The 25,402-nt window shown below is 41.0% G+C and overlaps 1 protein-coding gene and 1 long non-coding RNA gene across 4 annotated transcripts in view; both read right to left on the reverse strand.

Moving 5' to 3' along the window:
* The window catches only part of prkcab (protein kinase C, alpha, b), a 120,437-nt gene that overhangs the window by 48,102 nt on the left and 46,933 nt on the right, over window positions 1–25,402 (reverse strand). The gene's annotated exons all lie outside the window — the stretch shown is intronic.
* LOC120745915 lies at window positions 7,040–23,785 on the reverse strand. Its single transcript, XR_005698716.1, has 2 exons — window positions 11,673–23,785; window positions 7,040–11,631 (listed from the first exon to the last, which is right to left on the reverse strand). It is a non-coding gene; the product is annotated as an uncharacterized LOC120745915 (long non-coding RNA).

Here is a 25,402-nt window from a genome sequence, read left to right on the forward strand (position 1 = left end):
ATTTAGTGTAATTTATTTTGTCTCCGTTATATGTGTTCACTATTTGTTTGTGTTTCTAGTATTTCCTGTGGTTCCCCTGTCTCTGACTGCATGTCTCAGTGTTACTTTAAAGATTAGTTTTCTCTTGTGTCTTGTTTTGATTTCACTTGCTGCTTTTGTTCCTTTGCCTCTGCTGTGATTGTCTGCCAGAGGCGATTTATACTTCTGTGTTAAAGCTACATGCACAAACCCCTCTGAAACCCTGCACTGTAACCTCACGGTCGCCTCCCTGGAAATGTAACCACTCGTCACATCAGTGTAGCCCACCGTTGTGTCTGGCCTGTTTAGGACAGTCAATTTGTCCATTTCCTGCCACTTTTTTTCTTTTCTGTGTTAAATCTGCACACTAGGTATGTTGTAATTGCAAACCCCTCTGAAACCTCACATCATAATCCGACTTGGACCTCCAAGGAATTGCAAACATGGCGTCAATATAAGGACAAAAAGCGAGGACCCAAAGGGGGGGAGAAATAAATCCCAACATTTTACTTGTTTCTATCATGTCTGGCACCACTTACCAAACACCAGGACACAACCACAAGGTAATTAACACATAGTGCACCAGCACAAGCATGAACGTCAGCCATTCATGTGATGAATAGTAATGACAATGATGTGGGCAGCTTGCATAGTTCATGTGGCTGACGTCATGCTGGAAGATTCATCGCAAAAGTCTAAATCAAACATGAGTTTCACTGGAGGTCTCAGTCCCACAGATCAAGAAAACAGCCGGCAACTGGTCGCTAGAAGGGGAAAAAAAAGCATGTTCCAGCTGCAGAGAAGGTGCTGCATCAAGAACCCCCTTGGTACCTTTGGTTGCTTGCAGGTTGCTAGCGACTTTCTCAGGGAAAACTCGCCAACTACTCAACGAGTAAATGTAAACAGACACCATTCGCATTCAAAGTAAAAGCTGAGCCTTTTGAAATCTAAGTTACCACTTAACGTGTATACCCCTACTTGCCAAACGGTGGGGATAAACACCCTTCTCTTTAGTGGTTGCCATGGAGTCGCAGACCAGTCTTTAGGCTTGTGTGACTGAATTGCGTTCACCTGTCTCTTGTTCCCACTCCAGGGTGTTATAATCCTGTCTTTCCTCTCGTCTTTGTCAGAGCGTCATTGTTGAGTTTCCCCTCTTCCTGTTCCCCGTGCTCCTACACATATTCTAGAGTCATCAGAACTCTCCAGAATCATACCACATATTAAAACAAATGGAATAAAGATTTGGACTGAGAAATATATGCTTCATCATGGGTTCTTTTAGGATTTCTAGTCATCGTGAGTAAAATAAATTACAGTTCTAGTACTGCCATGTCAAATACGATCACCAAACCGTAACTTGTCTACCAGTTCACACTGACTTTATCCCTCTTTCTCATTCACCCATGCATAAAACACGCACACACTTAGCTATACAGATACAAACCCTGACAGCCACCCGAGTCCTGGGGTGGGGTTTTGCTTCAAGCAATCAATCGTATCACAGGGACTAATCTGTCATCACTGATAAAAACAATAATGAAGCCGTGACTCAGTACGAAAGAAAAAGAAGACAGAGGACAGAGGGCGGCAGAGCTGACACGAGATATATCAACAGCAGAAAAACTACTTGAGACGAGCAGAATAAGACTTAGAGAGAAGGAGGTCAGGCGATAAAAGGGGGAAAAAAACCCAAAACTTGTCAAAGGTCAATGAAAACTAGAAAGCGCTGCTGATTTAAAAACAGCATAATGAGTTGCTCTTTATCATGTCGCCGCTTTTATTATCTCCCAGCTAATGTTTCACCCATCAAAGAAGACTCACAGTGACAACTGTGCATGCATTTGCTGTCTCCGGGTTCATCTGTGTCTTCAAATCATGCTTGTAAAGGTACCTCTATCCATCACTGATTTAATTAGCGGTATCCCATCTCTCTCTCTCTCCACCTGCAGCTCCTGAGTGTTTACTGGACCATTGTTATCAGACTATCCCTCTGTAAGCCGCATTATGTTAAAGACCGATTTACAGCCAGGCAATCCAAAGTGGAAATTTTTAAACAGATACTGGAGGATATTTGTATTTAAAAAATGTTAGCCCCGAGGTTGCTTCATGGAGACTTTATTTTGCAGTATTTTGCCATTTCCGAGCTCCCTGATGTTATATGAAGTGATGGAGTGTAAGGGTGTTTTCACCCCATGGCCTGCCTGTTCCAGCGGCAGCATAATACACGTCTCGTCAATGCGTCGTTTGTTGCGTGCCTCCTCTGATTACATGCCTTTCTGGTTTTTTTGGAGAATCAAACATCAAAAAGCATTAGTATATCATGGTTCTCGCATACATGAAAGGATGCACTGCTGCATGCGTTCACGCAGGCACACAGACACACACCGGGAGTATGCGAACAAGCTCATTAGTGAGGAATGGTACAGAGAGCAATGAGAGCAACTTTCCAGTGATTCTTTAATATGAATTGTGCAGTTGGATATCTAGCTGAAGCCATGAGAAGACTTATTAGTCTTGAGGGTCTCATATGGCTTATGGTGCACACCAGTGAAATTACCAGAACAGTCATAGAAACATAATCCGTTAAAAAAAGATGTTGTTTCAAAAGTGAAATTACAAATTCTGAAGAAAACTGTTGGTTTGTATTAGGTTATTTATACATCAGGTTTTCTTCTTTATTACTATTTCGGTATCATTTTCTTGTTGTAGATGATTGATGTGGTGAGAAGAGTTTAAAATAACAGCCTGATTAACAGACCATCAACCTGGCAATTACCAGTCTTCCCCCATACTTCCGGGTCTACTTTTATAGCATTATTATACACCCAGCCTCCAGTTAATTACATGCACCTATCCAAGGTGCATGTAATAATCTGAAAGAGCAGCGCTGCAATAAAATGCTTTTATAAAAAGGTATAATGTAGAAATTAAGCACCTCTAAAACAGATTTAAACTTTAGATTGCTGTTCCTGATTAAGGAACTCTTAATCTGTTTTCAAAAAAAGCAAAATAAAAAGGAGAGGAGAAGAAAAAGCAGATTACAGAGATTATGTTGTGTGGAAGTGTTGTCATTTCTGCAGTTATCCACGGTGAGCACATAGTTAACCACACCCTGATGACTACAATCCTACAGTGCTTCAGTAATGTTGAGGTCTGGGCTCTGAGGAGGCCAATCCATGGACTGATAGTGTTGCAGTGTGCTTTTTTTTATCCAGGTATGCCTTTACTGCATTGGGAGCATGTTTGAGATCACTGACATGCTGAGAATTGAAGCTGTTGCCAATCAGATGCATTCCAGATAGTTTTGCATAGTGCTAATGATAATTTTCTATATTCATAATTCCATAAATTCTGAGAAGATCCTTAACACCACTGACTGGAGCCCTAAACCATTACAGAGCCTCTGCAGTGTTTTACAGTTGTACCTCTCGTCTGACCTCTAAACACAACACTCAAGCACATCTTGGTTGGTTGTAGGACTAGCCTTACTCAGGGCTGATACATATGGAAACACAACCAGGTTCTCAGGTGTCTAGCCGAGAAAGTTGAGCGCAAAAGAAAATCCATCATCGCTCAACCTTTCACAAACCAAGAGGAGCGTCAGTTTTCATCAACATTTGTCCGGGAAGGAGACAAGCTGAGGACAAGCCCCTCAAACCCAGATCTGAAGGTTGCCAGGGATTGGCAGATGCAAACAGACTTGGAACAGAGGCTAATTTTTCCCCACAGAGATCGTAACAACAACTTTGTGACCAGACCTCGTCCTTTGGTCTAACTCCCAAAAACTTCCGTACATCACTGAGCTGACGGTACCATGGGAGGAAGCAATTGAGGAAGCGTTTGAGTGTAAGAAGCTGCGGTATGCCAACTTGGCAGCTGAGGCAGAGGACAGAGGCTGGAAGATCAAGGTGGAAGTGGGGTGCAGGGGCTTTGTTGCCAGTACAACAGCAAAACTGCTTAGAGAGATTGGGATCAGAGGACAGGCGCAACGGCAGGCTATAAGAGAACTAGCTAACACTGCTGAGAGGACCAGTCACTGGCTATGGTTAAAAAGGGCTGACATCACTTGGGCAGCTAAGGCAGTCAGCTAACCGCGAGAGAAAAGAAATATTCCGCTCTTCTCCCCTCTGCTCTTCTTCCCTTTTCTGGGAGGCAGTGGGGAGGTAGAGCGTACAGCCCGATCTGGCGGGGAGGTGTGGGAAGCCAGATCGGGCGCCCCTTTCCGGCTCTCCTCTCTGCTCTCTCCTATCTTGTCCCTCTTGTCTTACTTCTCTCTATCACCTTTTGGGTCTGCCATTACATTTTATATTCTTTTATTCTATTATATTTTATATTCGTCACTGTTTTGTCCAGTTTCCTCAAATTGTCTTAAGGATGCACTGCACACCATGCTGAGACAGGGCTGTGCGATATGACCAAAATCTCATATCCCGATATAAGACATTTATCGTCCTGACAACGATATAAATCACAAAAATGTAACATTTTCTGTAAATTCTGTGACTCTTGGGCAACTCGACTTGCGTGAAGTGTTTTCAGCTGGGCATCCTTTACCTGGAGTCAAGTGTTTTAACCGATGCAAGAAACTGTACATTTTTAGACATAAGTTGTAACGGCCACCACTTTCTTTCGAAGTTTGAGTCTAAGGCTTATTTTTTAGCACCTGATGTCTCAGAATTTTGCTTCTCATCTGTAAACTCTCTGCATACTCTTTCACATGATTCAGATTATTTGGAAAAGTCTCAACAGGATCTTGAGCTTTATTGTGAAAGTGTTACGTGAAAAACAAACAAGCGGACGGCAGAGCCACGCGATGGTTTTACCATCATTGTTGCTAACGACAGCACGTAAAAACAGGCGCTTGTCTGTCCGTACTGTTGTTATATTAAATATAAGAGAAAGAGAGAACTTTAAGAAATTAATATGGCCACTACAGTGACCATCAAAAGCTGAAAATATATTGCTGTAAACAGTTTATTTTACGAAACAAACAATAGCGTAATAGGAAACGATAGACGTTTTTATATCGTCATCTGATATATATATATATCGTTATATCGAACAGCCCTATGCTGAGATATGTAAAAGTTTTTGCTAATAGTTCTTTATCCTGTTGGTCCAAAAAAAATTATATTTTATACCTGTGTTGTCTTTGTCATTATCTGCACATTTATGCAGCCAACGTCCAAAGAAACACTTTGAAAGACATTCGGAAATCCTTGGGAACTATTGCTCGAGACCATTTTTTTAAAAAGTGCTCCTTGGATACAAAGGACCTTTGCAAAACCTTTGCATAGTACTGTAAATAGGAGGATTAAAGCATCAAAAACAGCTTAGACTGGACTGTCCCACCTCAAGTTGGTAGAACAAGGCAGCCACTCATCTTGGAAACTAAATACAGCCACTGTTCACAAGTGATCCTTGCAAATGTCTGCTCCCTATATATCTTCACTTGTTTTACCAAGGCATAATGCATCACAGATGATGCCTCAGAAATATTCACAGGAAATTTATCACGAACGACAGAGCCATCACACGCTCGTTACACTCATAATCGTAGAACTATTGATCGTGTCCTCAATCCACGCTTCACATTACTGCCTGGTTGGAGATGAACAAACTGCCTCATTGACTCTGCTGTATATAGTATAAGGCTGTATGTGAGGCCAGGGCACTGATGATATTTATGAATATGAGCAAGTTTGAAATGACAACAAAGCAAGGCTCAAGTTTGTCAGTTTCAAATAAAAACTTCATTGCAAATGAAAGCATTCTGTTTTTAAACACATATAAGACCAAATTTTACTTAAGAACTAAATGTGTAGACACACACACAGATAAAACACACAGAGAGTACAGAGTAAAATCAAACCGAGCAGACACAGGTGTTCGGCCCTTAATCCTTTCCCGTTGCTATCTAATTAGCAGATCTAGTGTTGAGATCCATTCAAACTGCACCTCTGAGCCGCGCACACGCTTTCATCACAACCCAACTTTCATCATCAAACAGAGCGTTTAATTAGATTGACTAGGATATGAGGCCTGCTTTTATATGCGCGTGGGTTGCCCTTTCTGTGGCATGAACTGTAGCTACAGTCCTTTGTTGCTTCAATTCGCACAAAGGCCAAAGCGGGGTCTTTAACCTGTGAGAGTATCATCACTTCCTGTTTGCGCCTCCATATGACTAGGGGTCTCTGCGGCAGCAGTTATCAGGCTCCATTAGGAGACACTGGTGGCGATAGCTCCATCTCGGCTCATTGGTAATTGAGCTAAATGGCTGTGAGAGAGGATGAGTTGTTCAGAGGATAGTTGACTTTGTCAAGAGGTAGTGGAGAATCCCACTTAGTGTAACAGAAATCCACTGTGCCTATATCTGGCCTGCACTTATGCCTACATGCAATATGTAAACACAGACAACTACTGCTTCAGCACATCGAGGACTGTGGTGAGGACAGGTTGACTGATGCAGTCCAGTAGGAGTCTCTGATGATGTTTGCAGACTATATGTTAGATTGCTGTGTTGTGGGTTTTAGAGAAGACAGTATTAACCAAAAGACAGGAGGCCAAACTGGAGGTGGCAGAGTTTAAGATTTTCCATTGGGAGTGATCAGGTACATCGGGGGGACAGCTCAGGTTGAGTCAATCTGGAGACAGACTTAGAGATGTAAGGTTGAAATGATTTGGACATGTGCAGAAGAGGGATAGCGGATATATTAGACAAAGGGCGTTGAAGATGGAGCTGCCAGGCAGGAGGAAAAGAGGAAGACCTCAGAGAAGATTCAGGATTGGTGTGACAGAGGAGGATGGAAGATACAGGAAGACATGGAGGCAGATGATCTGTTGTGGTGACCCCTAATAGGAACAGCTAAAAGAAGAAGAACAAAGGCGGAGATATGTGGTTTTCAGTGAGAAATATCTTCTGAGTTCACATTGTTATTCTATTATTGAACATTAGTGAACCAATTCCATCCCTGGAATGAGCCCTCTGAAGGGCACATTATCTCCAACGTCACTTTTTTTCCTCGATAGCTGTTGCAGCATCTCCCTCTGTATAATTTGGGAATCCCATGTCTTCGACCTGAACGTCACCAGTCGCACCACCTGCACAAGGTTACAAAAATTGAGAAGTGTGCGACCAGTCGAAACACCACCAAAGCGTGGCCCCCATCAGTGAATGTGGAGTCACAAAAGCAGTGGGTATAGTTGTAAAAAGAAAAAAAAGAAAAGAAAAAAAGCTGAGCACATGAAATAAACTGCTCCCATACCTAAAGAAGCAAACGGTTCTTTCTGTGAAATTTTCGTGAACACATCCAGTTATTTAAAATAACATAAGAGAGGAGTCTCTAAATAAAAGGTGCACCAGCAACAATGCCAAGAATCAGAGTCGCTCTGCCTTTTGTCTTTAAACAGATAGTACCATGTCCAATCAGTAAACATAGAAACACAACAGTGCTGTGCTGGGACAAAAAAGAGAAGACCTTTAGAGTGCAGGTAGAGCTAAAAATAATCCAGTAAGAAGCAGACAATTAGTTACTGGCTCAGAATATCTATCAAACTGTCTCTCACTGTTTGCTGCCAGCACTTCCCTCTTAGATCAGCACTGAATAGGAACATCTATCATATCTATCATCATTTTAATTTAATAATAATTGATTTAATGATTCTTCTTCTTCTTCTTCTTCTTCTTCCTGTTATCTGTTGTTGCTGTTACCCGTTTCTCATTCCTCAGAGCAGACTCAACTGTGTAATATACTGAGTCAAACAGCGCCCCTCTATAGATGTGTGGTGAAAGATTGTATTACATTCCCAAAAAGATAAGCAGGGAGCTGAGTTTGCTTCGCTTGGAAAAAAAAAAAAAAAAAAATCAGACCAATTAAGTCATACCACTGCCACACTGAATGACTGTTTTTTTTTTAACAGTATCCTCTTCACCAGTGGAAGGTGAAGAGGATAACATCAAAGTCTGTGACCTTGACAGGAGAAAAAAATTCATTTGTGCCATCACTGTGGAAAATGATGTGCAATAACAGAGCTGCTAGAACGTCAGCTGCATTTTTACTGGCTGACTTGCTTCTGCTGAGGGTTCCTGCTCACTCAGCAAGTACGGACTTTATCAATGTTAAAGAATAAAATAAACGTGTCAGAAGAAGACTTGTGGACAGGATGGACTTTTCAGCTTTAGTGTGGATTTGTTCAACACAGTTATCACAAACAAACGCCACCCTCTTCAAATAGGGTGAGGGACAAGCACACCCCTTTTACTCTGTGTCTGGACACAGAAAACATACACAGATGAATATTTTTTATGTAAAATTATTTATGAGTGATTACAAATGTAAAAACAATCTTGTTTTATTATCATAACAAGTGAACAACCCCAGAGCATCCCTGATGAACAAATTATGACTCTGATAATATAGTTGAACAACGTTTCTCCCATCTCTTTACTTTTTAAATTTTTATTTAGTGGCATACTAACATATCGACTGATATATTGGCCCTGCAGATGTACAATGTCAGGCTCTGGCTGACTGAATTGCTCATGTATCCATGCTTGCAGTTTTGCATATAGAGTCTTGGCTGGATTTAGCTGCATGTGTTAGTCTACTGAAGCAGTACTTTTAATACGGCTGTATACACACAGAAAACTAGCATAGTGGGCGGCAGCTGTAGGTTACCTGAACAGATTGTGACTATTTACAGCCTTGGCAAGTTTATTATTGTTGTTAGCCTGTTCTGTTGGGCACTGAACATTTGTTATAGTTTTAAATGATAAGGAAGCCTGAACAGGATTTTTGTATATCAGGGAAATAAAACAGAGTTACTAAGTCCTTTCTTTTAATACATTATCACAGAGAGGATGTGTTATGCATGCCATTGAACTTGGATAACAAGGCATGTGCCAGTCTTGAATCTGTATGATGCCGTTTTGAGTAAAATGCAATCCAATAGATGGGGGTTAGTGTTTCAAAATACTTACCAAGTCTCAGAGAAAGGCCAGCTGTTACAATAAAGTCATAAAAGTTTAAGAAAAGGGGAAAGTTACAAAACTTTTCAGGTCATCTATCACCTGGCTTCCCACAATGTTTTATAGCAGCCCCCACTTTTACCCTAGTTCCCCTGGTGTGTTTATTAAAGCTTTCACTTGCAGGAGAACAGGACAACTGGCTGTTAACATACCTGCCCGTTAATCACTGCAACATCGCCACTGAATCCAAGCAGGACGGGCCCCAGGTGGCCATCTCACATGGAAACTATATTTAACCATCGCACAATATAAACAACAGAAAAGAAGAAGCTGCACTTTCATAACTAAGGAGAGTGTACACATGTTCATGTGTGAACACACACTCTTTCTAAACACAAAGTACTATTTTCTGTAGGAGGCACAATAACAATACAGGTATCCAATCCTATTTGTCACTCAAATGACCGACTGAAAATGGCTATAACCGATATTTTTATAATAACTAAGCATAAAATGTAATAGAGAAAACAATGTGACGGTGTAAAAGGGGTCGCTCATATTGATGAACCTGCAGAAAATGATGAATCTGTATCTCATCTTGGCTTTACAGAGATTTATACACAGATTCATCTCTTTGTTTCTTTGCCCTGATGCAAAGTCACCGTTGTGGTTTACTGGCAGTGTGTTGGTTTCTCATCTCCAGGCAAAGCTCTAAAAACACCGTGCACCACAAACGCTGAGCAGACACAGTCAACATCTAGCTGGGTACTAGTTTCTAATACCTGCCTACATGATGAGCACAAGGGCAGCCCGCATGTAACAGTGAATATATAAGTATAAGAATATAAGACTGCAGATTACAAGTCACTTTAGAATTGACTGACACGAAAGCATATTGAAGCCCAGAGAACTGTACTTTAGTACAATGCACACAAAAAAAAGATATTTTGTTTTGTTTGAACAGTTTTTGAAAATTTAATATTTACCTTTTTTAACCCCCAAAATGCCTTTGCATTAACGACACTTGGTCTTCAGCAGAGAACTGGAATGCAGTTTAATAAATTGAAAGAAAAAGTTATTATCTTCCCTGTAATTGAATAAAACCTGGGTCATCACAGTGATTATATTTCATGAAAAATGCTTAAGATACACATACAAATCCATTACAGACTGTTGTGTATATATGGGATTTAAAGTAAAGAAAAAAATCTGCTTTACATTTTCTAAAGCGAAGAGAATTCCGATCTAGTTTGTCGTGTGTTTGACATGTAAATGTGTAAACAGATGCTCTGTTTGTCCTTCCTTATGCTGGCTGTGTGTGTACTAAACCCTGTGACATTCAGGCTGTGTGTGTGTGTGTTTGCGATCATCTTGCATGCACTAACATGTGTGAGTGAGGATTATGTCAGATGCCCTGTAGCTGGCAGAGAGACCACTTTGGCCCCTGATGTTTCTGTCCAGCGTCCAAAAAGCTGATGATTAGCGCCGCGCCACTTGATTGTCTACGTGCGTACCATTTACTCTCTGCAATTACATAAGCAACACAGCTGTTCTCTGCATCTTTGTCTTTCCTCAGTACAACTGCTGAATGTGCAGCTCTTCTCCCAACCACACTGCTGCCATATCCAGCTTACAAATGACCGGCTGACTGAAAGCTTTCAGGTCATCTAAGAGTTATGCATCATAAGGATGAAGCCAAAAGATCAACAGCTGTCAGTGGGGTTTTAATCCACGAGGTGTTAGAGATACGGGAACATCCTCAGCTGGCTTATGCATACGTGATTAGATGTAGGGGCATATCACTGGTGATATGAAATGAACCCTTGACCTATGCCTTTGCACTCTACTAGAGATAGATCTGCAGTTATAGATGTTATATATGTTCTGATCCTTAGATATGTTTTGTTATTTGAGAATAGCATATTTTATTTATAGCCCACTCTTTTTCAGTGAACCAGAGATAATTGGGCAACTGACTCAAAATGTCACATCAGCCTTAGACTCCCCTCGAACATCCCATTCTAGGTCAGCCTGACCTTTTGCCACTTCTAGAATGACTCTCTTTCTGTCTTTGTTCTTTCCTATAACAATAAATGACCCTGCCTTCCCCTTGTCTGTATATGTTTGGGTTCCCCAGTTTTGCACAGCCCAGAAGCTTTTTCATAGGTAGGTAATGGCTGTTTGTTTGTTACATCTTCATCAGTTAAGCAGGCAAAAGGTCTAAAGTTGAATATATGTATGGGTATTTGCATTTTTAAGGCGTCTGCTTACGGCGAACCTGGTGTGCGCGTTTCGAAAGGCAGAACTTTTAGTTTTAAGGCAAACATTCTCCATTTCCAGTTTGTGTTGCCTCTTTACGGTTTCACAGCTGAACGAGTCGCTGCCAAGTGTTTGCAGACAACTCTGTCTTCCATGCAAACTACTGGTAACCGCGGCAACCTGCTAATAGCCAAAGCAATCACAAGGAGGTTTTCAGTGCAACAACATATCACTCTTGGCAACCAATTTCATTCTCGCTAAAGCTAGCAACCACTTTCCAACCTTTGTCTAGCAGCTAGTTGTTACCAGGGGGGCACTGACCAGTCTCTTGCACTGAATTAATGAGGAAAATAATTTCACAACAGTTGCCAGTGACTGCCTCCAACCTCCAGAACCGATCAGGTCCTGAGTCGTCCTTGTGACCGACAGTTGCTAGATGATTGCAGAGTGGTCTCTAGGCCTATAGCAAATCCATTACATACAGAACATGCTTGTGAAGCCATTTACAGAAGATAACAGTGGCGGATGATCACAGAATTCTTTCCATTATACAATAAAAAATACTGGGAATTATCAGTGTTACTTCTCAGCCTCCCAGTAGACTCACGTACGGTATCAATTTGAAAATCCTACAGTATGTCACCTTGTTTTTGAGTTATCGCATTCACAAGGTTTTCAGAAAACTTGACCTCTGACCTTGACCCTGAAAACTAAAGGGTAAAAAAGTTCCAAAAACCTTAACAACATCCAACCAAGTGAAAAACACAGGAGGTAAGTACTGTACTAACCACCAAACCACCACCACCACCAAAATGTTACCACAACATAATTTTTCATAGGATCTAAAACCATTAAGACCAGGTTACAGCTAAAGTATACAAACATTTTAGATACTTGATCATAATTTTTGGTCTCAGTGAGGGATATTTCACTCTGCCTAATTTAGCTAATAATTTATGTTTGTTAGACGTTTGTTAAATGTTTAATCTCTGTTTGGTGTAGATTTATTTTTTCACTATATAGATTCTATCAGTACAACAATACCTTTCCTTTTAGCAATCATTATTCATCACTACTGATTTCTACAGATCTTTTTTCATACATCTTACAGCAAACTACATCTGTATCTGTTTTCACACATGAACTCCTAACAATTTTGGAAGAGTGAGGCCAGGAAATTGTCTTCATTTTTCTTTCTCACACATAGCACAGAGCAGATGATAGACCTGGTCTCACTATCAGGAAGATTGGTTTGGGATGAGGTGATGTAGAGTGTGCGAACGCTGGGTAGCTTTTATCAGAGCTGTTCTCACATCAGCTGTGAGAATAGTGGATGATCACTAAGGAGCTATCAGGTTAAAAAGATAATAAATACATCAGCAGTTTTGAACTCGGGGAAAAAGAATGCTGATGTGAAAATGTCACATTGAACTTTAGAAATCTGTGACTCTACAACTGACACACACAGTTAATCAAGAAAATAATTATTGAACTAATCAATATTTTTGAATGCAACTGTCAATTTTTTTCCTTTTCCTTTTAACAATATGGACTTGGAGTCTTGGTTCAGTAGCTAACCCTCCAATCTATTGCATGAGGTGTGATCGCCTTAATATTTCAAAGATAAATAATTATTGGCATTCTTACAGATGACACACACATGACACATTATCAACCCACTCATGACACAAATATCCAATTGCGCAGCTCTTGTGTGAGCGCATGAATATTTCAGACATCGATGTTAATACGCTACGGCTGAGCTCATCGATTATTTGTCAAGGTGGGGAAAGCGGCAGCGCCTGCTCAGACTTGATTGTGATTCAGATATTTGGAGACTATTAGAGGTTTGGGACTTTAGGCTATTCTTGTCAAGCTGGGTGTCTTAGACAGGGCTGACTAATGATCCAATGGTCTCAGCCACAGCAGGAGGGATCAGTGACAGCTTAATGAGGCCACAGGGCTTCTGTGCTTACAGTGACAGAGGGAAAAGGAGGAATGTGGTGTGATGGGAGGTGTAGAGGGGGCAAAGGAAGGTAAAAGTAGTAGTGAGTAGAGACGAGATGTTTTGTAAAACCAGATAAGAAAAACAAGTTCAAGGCAAAACAGAAAAAAGGCTGGAAGAAGATAAATGAGAAAGTAGTTAGTATGCAATTTGAAAGAATGCACGGTGTAAGGTGTCCCACTGACGTCCTCCCACTCCTGAAACGCCTGGGATTCACTCTTATGGAGGATCCCCAACAGCTCGGTGCGTTTAAAGTGACAACTCAAGCGGGTGGTTTTTGTCTCCTGTGTATCCTCCTCCTCATCTTCCTGTGTTGGTGTTGGATGAGTCACCCACAGTAATAGTTAGGGAGGGTTGTGTTGCTCCTCTCGTCACTGCTCGAGATAGGGCCACCGTGGGGTGTAGGGCCTGCATCAGCATGTTTGCACTGACTGGCAGAGGAAGTTGGCAACCAAGAAAATAACAGGTTAGGTTGAAAGCAAGGGAAAACAACAGCGCGAGCAGGTGAACACCAAGCTGAAATGTTATGAGCAGTCACACATGAAGCGAATAACATGCTATGACTGGGTGCAAGAGAAACTGGCCAGTGTGCAACTGCGACGAGAGACAAATAGCAATGGCCACCTAATTTTGTCTCCATGTCAGGTGCTCGTGGTTAGCAGACGTAAGCACATACTGAAACAAGTCTGTAGCCTAGGAGGAGGGACCTAACGAAGAGGGGCAACGCTGCAGCAGCAGCAATGCTTAAAGTATCAGCTGCTGCTGTCCTGGTGAGATATAAAAGTCGTGCATAGTCCATGCCCAAAAACCCTAAATCAAGGGTGTCACTCTCATTTGACATCATACAGCCGACTTTGATTTTAAGTGGGCCGGACCAGTGAAACTACATGACAAATGTGTAAAATTACAGAAAAATATCTGGTAGTTTGTTGCCCATACTGTCCTGTAATTTTAAAATATAAAGTTTTAGTTAATTTAGAAAAAAACATTTCATTTTTTTTCTCCCCTTCTGCTGTGGATTCACTGTAAAAAAAAAAAAAAAAAAAAAAAAAGGGAACGTTTCTGTGATTTCCAAAGCTGACCAGTGGGCCCAAGTGGAGTCTTTGCCAGGCCGATTTTGGCCCCCAGGCCATATGTTTGACAACTCCGTCCTAGATTTGGAAGGACTCCAAAATGTAATCATTTTTTAAGTCGTGCCAAGCCCCACCTTTGGTAGAAGTTTCATGCTAATATGTCCATAACTTTTTGAGTAAACCTGCTAAAAACCATCAAACAGGCAGACAAACTGAACCAATCATGAAATCTCCAGGGCACCGTGGAGTGAAATTAACTTGCACCCATTAAAGCAGCATTAGCCACCTTCCTTAAAGTTATTTGTGTTTGCCCATGACCCACACATCTGTAAAGCAGGGGTTAGTTAAATGAAAATATAGTGACCGAAATTAAATTTAAAATGAATCTCAAGGGAAATAAGGTATAAAAAAAAAAAAATCACCATGAGAGGCTGACCGAAATCACTATCATCATCTACTGCCACAACCGCACCCTGACGAGAAGTAATTTTATTCACATCTTTGGCCGTTTATTTGGCCATGACACCTTTGTTCTAAAAAGAGATCCAGAAGACAGAGAACTACAAAGAAAGGGAGATGTGACCAGTTTCATCTTCTTGAAGTATTTCCCATCTGCTCACACATCCTTTCCCCAGCAGAAGGCCTAATCTTCAGTAGAGGAAAAGCAAATCTCACTTATTTCTTTTTGTAAAATGGTGCAACTCAGTAGCTATGCAAATGCCAGATGTGTCACTGTGCTCTACCTGAGACTATAAAGTAGGGCGGCAATTGTGTCTGTTCTCTGGGGAGACAGTCTTGAGTCATATAACTCCCCCAAAGCCCAAATATCCCCTGGCGAAATACTGAAGACACACACACACACGCACACACACACACTTAAGAGCTAAAGCACAAAAAGCAGCACATGGACAAACACACATATCTGCACACACACACGCACTCATATAACCTTTAAATGCCTAAATGTTCCTATGAGGTGCAGCCACAGACAACGAAACTTCTTTTTTTTTTCTTTCTTTTTTTTTTTTTTTAAATACAGCATTAGGTAATCTTCTTCAAGTGAACCCAGAAGTGAGGTGAGGAGGAGAGGAGGGAAGCTAAGAGAGAAGGAAAGACCTATAAGGTGACATCCCTAGTGGAGCAGCACAAATCATGATGGCTTTGTTTGAGAGACCTCAGCATGACATCTCACCCCTGCTGCTTCAGGAGAAAAATCGATGGCCCTGTTTTAGCTGGAGATTTAGATCTTAGATAGCCACTTTGCTAAGCCTAATACACTTACTGGTCCAAGACTTCTTACCGTTGTGAAAACCGTGATTTTTATCTCTTAGCAGCAAAGGCAAAGTGTAAAATATCTTACATTACCAATCTTTCCTACCAAGCTAACAAAGCCTTCAGAAACTGATGCAAAAATACGGTTTAACTTTCTGAGCTGATAAATAATTATGTGGTAAGATTTTAAAGATAAGAAGAAAAGAGGACCTTAAGTTGGTATAGTTTTTACATAAAAGTGCCAATATAGACTTGTTATGGTCAAAAGTGCCAAGGAAGGGGAGTATGTGGAAGCTGACATTATTTTATTGTACAGCGCGAGGGGGACACATTCTGGTGTATTAGAAGTCACAGGAAACACACAATACACACAGGAACGATGGCATTATCAGCAGTGGAGAGCTCATTATTAAGGCGGGAAAAAAAACAATGTCCTCATTAGGTGACAGGAGCATTGGTGCTGGCTTAAGTGAGACATTTCCCAGGAGACAGTGATTCAGTCCCCATTTTGGATCTCTGTTTCACTTTGTTTTCGATCGCTCATTAGTTTCACTTCCACACCTTTTTTTTTTTTACTCTGATTTCCACTCGCTGCTTGGTTAGGTTTAGAAGCCCTGCACACTAAAAACAATCCTCAAGGCTTTTAAGTGCAATGCCAAGGGGTGTTGAGTGATAGGTCTCACCATTGCCTAGGTGCTTATCTCTTTGAAACCAGTGGCTCTGTAAAAAACAACAGCATTTTAGCTCTGAAAATAAGAACAAATGGTTAGAAAGACCTGTTAGAGACATCATGCACTGGTTTGGTTAAATAATTAGACATAAGCAGCGGAAATAGTGAATGTAAACAAACTGCTTTGGAGCCCAAAATAGTATTTCTGTTTATAGCTGAACGCATGGAAGTTTTAGTCAAGTATATTTGCTTTAAGATCATTTTAAATGTCTCAGCATGTATTTCGGGCATGCTGTGAAGGGCCCGTCAAGGTGAATGATGCATTAATAAGCGAAGGCCTTATTACAGTAAACAAGTCAACAGGTTGTGAGTCATTTTCATGAAAGTGAAGCTGGTACGTGACACCTCTTAGCCGATTTTAAAGATCATCATCCACGGGGGAAAAGAACATGTATTTTTGGACTAAAATGCAGCAATAAACCTACAACACCCCCCGCCGCCCCCTTCCCCATCTCTCCTGTGGTCCCTCCCTGGTGGTGACATTAAACACTGAGCTGCCTCCGCCTCCATTCTACGGAATAGGTCAGCTCCCTGGCTGCCGTCTGCCTGCAAACACACACCGTTTACCAGCCGGTCTGCAATTACACACACACACACACACACACACACACAGGCAGAAGGAGGTATGAGTAGATGCAGAGGCTCATACGCTAATGAATGCAAGTACACACACACCTCATATACTGTGGGTGTATAAATTATTCATAGAACTTTGAATTTATTCATCTAATAAATTCAATTGCCTGACTTCATTATCTTGAAGTGCTAAATAATACTATATTTATGCTTTCACCTTAGTCAAGTTCTTATTAACAATAAAGGGGGCATTTCAGTGTTTGTTGTTGATCTTATTTATCTCAGCAGCTGAATAAACAATATTAAGTCTAATAGGTTTGCATATCCCACTGACATTATTTTAGGATACATTAAGGCAGAATCAAGTTTGAATGACATTTAGTTACTGCATTTTTTAGTTACAGCAACATCAGTGTGTTGTTAATGTGCCATTCGATGTGGGATAAGAGTTGCTTATGTTTTGGGGGAAGTGTCACAAGCTGACATGTACAGTCTGTACTTGACTGACAGAGGCAGTTTGAAAGGTGTCAAAGTAAATAAACAGTAGACTGTGTGTTATTAACAGTGATTTCAAAGCGCCACAACAATATCTGTAGAGCATGCAGGTACATGCACTTTTGCATTCTTGCTAACCATATATTTAGCTTTGTAGCCTGCAAAGTGACATTAGTGCAGGACAGCACATTGGAGTATGTTCCCAAGTTAAATAGGCTCATCAGGGAAGCTAATATGGCTTATTGTTGAGTCTCCTGGGCATCAGTGTTGTTGTTTGATTACGCTGCCTACACTTTATAGCATTAACATTCATCTGGCAGTTTTCATATACATCAATGGATATTCAACTGTATTTCACTGGGATAATGCAATAAAATCGGAGGATATACAATATTCTCTTTGTTTATTTATGACTCCCTCAAGAGCTAATAATGGTATCGACTTTTGGTAATGGAGCACCGGGATAATGGGATGATCAGATTAAGGAAAAAGACCACTGAACCCTAATAGCCAAGGAGAGACTGCTACGCTAAGGTGTGTTATGCAATGACATGCTAACTAGACAAGTTGTTGTGTAGCTTAAAGAGCTAAAGGAGGCAAGTGTGGTGAAAGCAGCAATGGCTGAAACCATTCAGGAGTGCTAATGGAGTTATATGTTTAGTTTATGATTCAATGCTGATGAGCGATTGAGTTTTTTTGTACCTTAGGTATCATAGACAAGTTTATCCTTACATGCTGAATAAGAAGACGGACACTCAAAAGCACAGGAGATGGCAACAAGTTGCTGCCTTAGTGGCTTCACTCAAGATCACTGATAGACAGTAAGAGTCAGGAATGGAAGTGCTTTGTGTTATTATCCTGAAATTAACTATTTGTTTGAGACAGCAGGCCAAATCAATTTAGGGTCACTCTGTAATATCCCAGCTATCACGGGTGAACTCATATGCATTTTTCAGGATTATGGGAGGAAGCAGGAGTACCGGAGAAAACCCACACAGACACGGGGAGAACATGCGAACACCGCACAGGCCGGCCAGTGGAGTCAAACCCAGGACCTTGGTGTGAGGCGACACTGCTGCCTCTGCACATTTCCATTGGCTAAAATGTTTGCTCTGAAGCGCTCTTAATAGATTTTTACTTGCAATTAATTTTGTCATTTGTGAGTCATCACTGCTCGAGGCAAATCGAGCCATTTGGAGGATATAAAAAAACAAATCTGCAGTGCAACATTTATGAGTTGTGACCAAGCGTAACCCAGATGCTCTACTAAAATCTTACTGTGGCAGTGAGCTAATAAAAACCCACAGCTTTTGGGTCATCTGACACCCGATAACTAAGAAATAAACAATATGAGCAATACCAGGGTGATGGCAGCTTCACTGAATGAAATTAATGAATTAGAGCAGGTATAATGCAGTCCTGAAAGATGCTGAAAGGCTCCACCGGGGAACTCTGTGAATACTTCTCAGTGGGTTCATGATGAAGAGTAACACCTTTCACTTTACGTGCACCCCATTTTCTCCAGTTATTAATATAAACGCACAGATCAAAGCAAGTTTTTAAGTTCCTCTCATATTTCCTGTCTTGTGCTGGATAGGCAGAAATGTTTGCCGCTGCTGACCAAATGCTTTTCACATGCAGGAGACGCTGAAGGCAGAGCGAGATTAAGACAGCACACACCTGCACCGAGTGTTTGTGTGTGCGTGAGTGTTGACTTTATGACAGCAAAGCAAGTCTTATGTCCCTGGTCAGTGTTTGCGGTCGCATTCATGACTGAACGGCAATAAAAGCAAACTGCAGGAGCTGCAGGAAGAAGTGATGAACCTGAAGAAAACGTGATGAATGAGGTCAAAGGAAAGGGAGACGAGAAAGATGCATGAAGGTTGGGATTCAGATCTTTACAGAATTACAGACGTCTGATGATTAAGTAAGCATGTATGCATTCATCATGAGAAAACTGAACCTGAATCCAGACTCAATGTTCTAGTTTATTAATGTCAGGCAACAAAATGAGTCTTGATATCAGTGTGAAATTTGTTGGATGCCAACAGAGCCATGACAGCGACATCTGAATAAGAAATGAACATATGATAATACTAAATCTCTCCGCAATCCAGGTTGTTGTGCACATTAATCATCAATGGCGAAACTCAATTTGATCTTTATGAAATTACGCTCAGCGGTGAAGTGTTCATGCACTCTCATTAAGTTATTAAATCAGGTTAGGCTCAGTAGTTAGCTTCCTCGTCTCGAAGACTTCCCAACAGGCCACTCCAAGTCTTTCACCTGCTGAGACTGCAGGCTTTATGACTATTCATCTTCTACCCTTCACCTCAGTGGGGAGCAGGATCTGGCACAATCTTTAGTCTGTCTGCACTAAATGAGCTCCCGTTCATTCGGCAATTACATCCACTGATGAGTGCTTGTGTGTTTGGAATAATTAAAGACTGAGTAAGTGTCTTAGAGCAAAAGAAAAAGAACGAGTTTGCTGTTATCTGAGGAGACTGCTGGATTGCACACCTCAAAAGTTTTTATCCAGGTTGGTGAACTCGGGCAATGGAGGTTCCCTGATGCAATCAGCATAATGGAAAATAAATAACCTATTTAAAAAGGTCAGAGTTTCTATTAGCCACTTTGAAGTCCTCTACAAAAGTGGAATCTGAAAACCCCCCAAAATGGACCAACCTCTTGAGGAAGAGAAAGTCCAACTTAACAGAGATCAAACCAGGTTAGTGTGAAGAGTACAAAGGGGCACAATGACACAGCGTCTCGACCCAAGAGATGCAAGCATGTCGGGGAGGCTAAACTCCTCGACAGTCTACCTTTCTGAGCGACTCGTCTCTTCAGTAACATTGCAGCCACAAGCACTGGCTCAGACTGACATAACTGGGGCAGGTATCTGTGTGGGTGTGTTACTGTGTGTGTACTTGACTGAGACAAAAAAAAAACAATCTAAAACTTGCATAAATAATTTAAAAGCAATGCAACCAAGTGGTCATGGCAACTAATAAACAGTACAGACAGTAATGATTTACTGATTTAAAACAGTAACCTTTTACACAGTTTCCCCGCCCGCTCATGACCGCAGCTGAGGGGCCACACATGCATCTGTCTTTTATTGATTGGATGTTATGGTCTATATATAAATAGATACAGTCCACATTATCTAATGAAATGTGGCAGCTTTACCATGTTTGTGGTAATAACTGTGAAAATGGAAAATATATATATCAAAAGGACTGCCTTAAATCTTCATGACATAAATTCAACAAGGTGCTGGAAGAAATCCTCAGAGATTCTGGCCCATATTGATCACACAGTCGCTGCAGATTTGTTAGCTGTACATCCATAAAGAGAATCTTTCGTTCCATGACACCCCAGAGGTGCTTTATTAGATTGACAAATGGTGACTGCAAAGGCCATTTCAGTACACTGAACTCATTGTGATGTTCAAGGAACGTGTCTGAAATGATTTGAGCTTTCTTTATAGTTTTGTTTCAAGTTGCTTACTTCAAGGAAGACCCTACGAAAGCCACTACACTGTGATTGTAACAAGTGGTTATTTGAGATATTGTTGCCTTCGTATCTGCTTGAAGCAGTCTGGCCATTCTCCTCTGACCTCTGAGATCAAAATCCCAGCAGATCAGCACTTCCTGAAATACTCAGACCAGCAAGTGTGGCACCAACAACCATGCCATGTTCAAAGTCACCTGAAATCACCTTTGCTTTCTACATTCTGAAGCTACGTTTGAACTTCAGGAGGTAACCTTGATCATGTCTACATACCTTGGACAGCTGCCATGTGAGTGGCCGATTAGATGTTTCTAGCAGAAATATGCCAATTAAAGTCACATATCATCATAAACTGTACTGACATAACATCATACAGTCTTTACAGTAACTGCCAGTATGTTTATGTATGAGGGAATGCTAAGGCCAGTCATGGACCATGTGGGGTCTCCATGAGGCCCATTTGCAGGCACGCTAATTATACTACCGTCTGCCTGTATCTCCATTGTGCCCTGATTACTGCTCCTCCTCTTGCTCATCACAGCCTGGTAAGGATTGTCCTTTTGACACAAACAGCATATTATAAACCACATTCTCCTCCTTTTGTCTCTCCCATTACACCCTCCCTTTCCCCTCCATCTTCCCACAAGCAGAAAGCCCTCCAGCTTACAGGCGCCTTGCTCCATTTTGCCTTTCGTTTAGAGAAACAACAACACTGTAGACATTCCCTTTCTAGCCTATGTTTCCCATCGTTGCTCGACTTCCATAGTTCCTTTTTCCCACCCTTCATTTCTTGTGAGCATCTCACATTAGCTACCTCTCTAACTTTTCAGGCTACTTTTAAAAGCCCAAGGCCCCCGGTACGGCAACCCACTAATCTGGATGTGAATATTTCTCTTTTTTCAAAAGCAGCTGCACTCTGGGCAAACACGTTTCTCCGCTTTCGACTTCCTCTTATTAAAAGGAGAAAATTAATTCTCATCCATGACCTAGCCACATTAATTAAAATTCCAAGAGGAAGCCGCACATATGGGCCATGCATTGCATGTTAATAAGGAAGATGAATCCTTCCATTTGTGCTGATATAATATCTGTGTTGATCTTCAAGATGATCACGCTTTAATTACCCTCCATAACAAATGCGTTGGTCACACAAAGCTGGAAGAACTGTTCAGGGGAAATGTATCGTCATTAGCTCATTGACTCTTTAATCTAAACAATATTTGAAACCAAGCGTCCTGTAAATAACGTACCAGCTGTGTGGGATGAAACAAGTCTGAGGATTTAATCTCTGTGTCCACTGATATTATGTAGCTTTTAGTTACGCCTATAATTTTTCAGAGTTTTAGAACTTTATTAGCAGTAACACAGCTGTTATTCTGAAACTCTGCAGTAAATCTCTGCCATCTTCATAATTACTTCGCACTAATTTCCACCTCCCGTGCTTGCTTTCCTCTTCAGGTCTTGGGGGTTTATTTAGGAAGGAGGCTTCTGTCATTTTCCGCCTGTAAGCAGATTTTAATGAGCTAATAACTGTTAATAAGTAGAAGGAAGTGCCACTTATCATACATGCTGCGGAGTATGAACAAGTATACAGCAGAAGTGAAAACACAAACGCAGCGGTGTTGCATAATCACATTATTAAATATGTTGTCTTTCGAAAGAAGACAGTTGGTGTTGCTTTATTCAGCTGTTAGAGCCACATTTGCTGTTTTATCTAGCTAAACATAACAGAAAATAGACAAATTAACTGAGATTTTTTAGTGGCAATAATAGTTCTGGTCCAGCAGCTCTGGAGCCACATCACTTTTTCCTCATCTCCACTGGATACCTGTTAGTTTAACAAAAACATGTGACGACGCCTGACTGTTAGTCTCAACCTTATCCTCTGCATGTGTTCCAGATTTCTAGCAAGCAAGGCAGGGCTCAGCAAGTAGTGCCAGCTATAAACACCTGAGCTCCGCATTCTATAAATGACTATAAATGTATGGTTGGCTTCTTTCTGCCTCACGCTTAACTACCTGTTTGTCACCATGCCATGTAACAGCTTGGTTTCTCTTTAGTTTCTTTGCACTTGCAACACCAATAAACACTTCTACACCCATGCACGCCCTACACCCCAATCTTACTGATTTGCACACCTTAAAAATTGCTTTGTTAAACTGCTGAACAGTGTGTCCACCTTTTTTGTAGGGGTGTTACGAGCCAGGTTGTGCAACCAGATCCCGGATGAGCCCCCAATTTGTCACAACCTTGCTTATTAGCAAATCAAGAAAATCAGGGGTTAAGGGTGTAACTGCAACTGCAAAGACAGCATAAAAAACTGAAGAGAACACAAGTTGATGACGTGTACACATAACTAGCTATGGACTACAACTAACAAAAAATAAACTTTACTTATGAAGAAAAAAATCTCTCTTCCTAAGATTGTTAGGAAGAATTTTTCACTTTTATCATTTGGGCTTGATCTGCTGAATTTTACTTTAAAAATGTTTTTAAAAAGAGTAGTTTAACTATTTTTAAAGATATTACGTTATTACCATATTGTTTTTACTGGTAACAAGTAAAATGGCCTCAGAATTGTTTTGAAATCACAATTGTTTTACTTAGCTGGCAATTAAACAAAACAAAACAAAACCATCCCCCCCACCCCCAATACTACTATAATTAATAAAACAAAAGCATTTCATTATTGTGGGGCAATCGTGGCTCAGGAGTTGGCGGTTTTGTCTTGTAATCTGAAGGTTGCCGGTCGTTCTGTCCTTGGGCAAGACACTTCACCCATTGCCTATGGTGGTGGCCAGAGGGCCCGGTGGCGCCAGTGTCCGGCAGCCTCGCCTCTGTCAGTGCGCCCCAGGTGCAATGTAGCTTGCCATCACCAGTGTGTGAATGTGTGTGTGAATGGGTGGATGACTGAATGTGTAAAGCGCTTTGGGGTCCATAGGGACTAAGTAAAGCGCTATACAAATACAGGCCATTTACCATTTACTATGTAATATCAAAATAGGGAATATCATAAACAACATTGGAAGAGTAGCAGTAGTAGAATAATAGTAAAACATTTTAACTATTTCTGTCTAATTTATACAAATTCATTTCCCTCTCTTTTGTGCAATCATACTTTTGGAAAGTTTTTTGCCATTGAAACTAAGATGCAGTGTGTAAGAGGTGCTGGCTTATTGGCTTACTAGCTCAGGTCTTCTAAATTTCCCTATACTTACTGCTGTGCAGGGACAACACTGCTATAACAGAAGCACGCAATCGCAGGAGTCAGCCGGTGGCTGCGCTACAGTACAGACGCCCCACTGAGGGTGTTTGGGTAAGCTGGCCATTTTTTAGTGCACACGAGCTGGATGATAATAAGGGCAAAGAGACCGGAGGCGAGGAGAAGCAGACTGTGTGCTTCACCGTGTGAATGCTTTCCCTCTCTATCCAGAACAGGCTGGGGAGAGTCACGTAAAAACCGTGCTTGGCACACTCCAACATTTACATACGCTGCATTTAGGCAATGTGTGATGTATTATTTCACACACCATATCAACAGCACAAAAAACAAAAAAACTTCTAAAGCCAAGTGTGTCTATGCACTCACACTCAAGCACAGTGTAAACATGGCAGGGATATCAATAAAATGCATTTACTGCAGATGAGATTTACACATTTCCTGTGCAATTAGGTGAGCAAGGCTGGCTGTTTAAAAGCCATAAATAGCATCTTAGTGACGCTGTTATCATGCCCATCGTACACTTTCTGTATACAGATGAAGGTCTTGGAAGTACCATAACACTCCTATTCTGTGTAAAACTGAATCCTGCCTAAGGACAGCATGTGGATAACCTCAGGTGTCCTCACCAAGCTCTAAATAAATGCATTAACTACCATGTGGGCTTATGAAAGCAGGCATGATACTGATAACTCCAGATTGCAATTTGATATCTCTAATTAAATCAGCAGCTAATGTAATTGCTCAAATTTTCCAGCTGTTCAGACATCTGAGATTATTGAGCTTTTTGATTCTGATAGTTAAACTACGTGGTTTCATGCACACCATGTCATTAACATAGCATTCAGGCCTGTGCATAAGTCTTGAGCCACCTCTCTCTCTCTTTTTTTTTCTTTGAAAGAGCCAGATGTTATTATATTTTTTTTAAGTGGTCTGTAGAATAGTTCTACAGCCTTCCTGAAGGTCTTTCTAAGTTTTTCGTTGGACTTTGGCTGCTTTTTCACTGATTTTCAGTCCAGTTTTTATGTCTAACCATTGTCATAGCATGTCCTTTTATTCATTAGGTGACTTAACACTGGCCTATGAATAATTCAAGCATAAAAAAGGGACCAAACTCTAGTGCTGTGTCTACACACAGAGAGATTAGCACAGAGAGATTAGCAAGTAACAAATTTTAAATGTCATCTTTAGACACATTTTTAGGCAATATGAAAAATGCCCAAAACAAACAAACAAACAAAAGCCAAGAAATGTTTTGGTTCAACATGGATGG

Source organism: Simochromis diagramma, unplaced genomic scaffold (assembly GCF_900408965.1).
Source record: "Simochromis diagramma unplaced genomic scaffold, fSimDia1.1 OVJJ01000321.1, whole genome shotgun sequence".
Lineage (NCBI taxonomy): Eukaryota > Metazoa > Chordata > Actinopteri > Cichliformes > Cichlidae > Simochromis > Simochromis diagramma.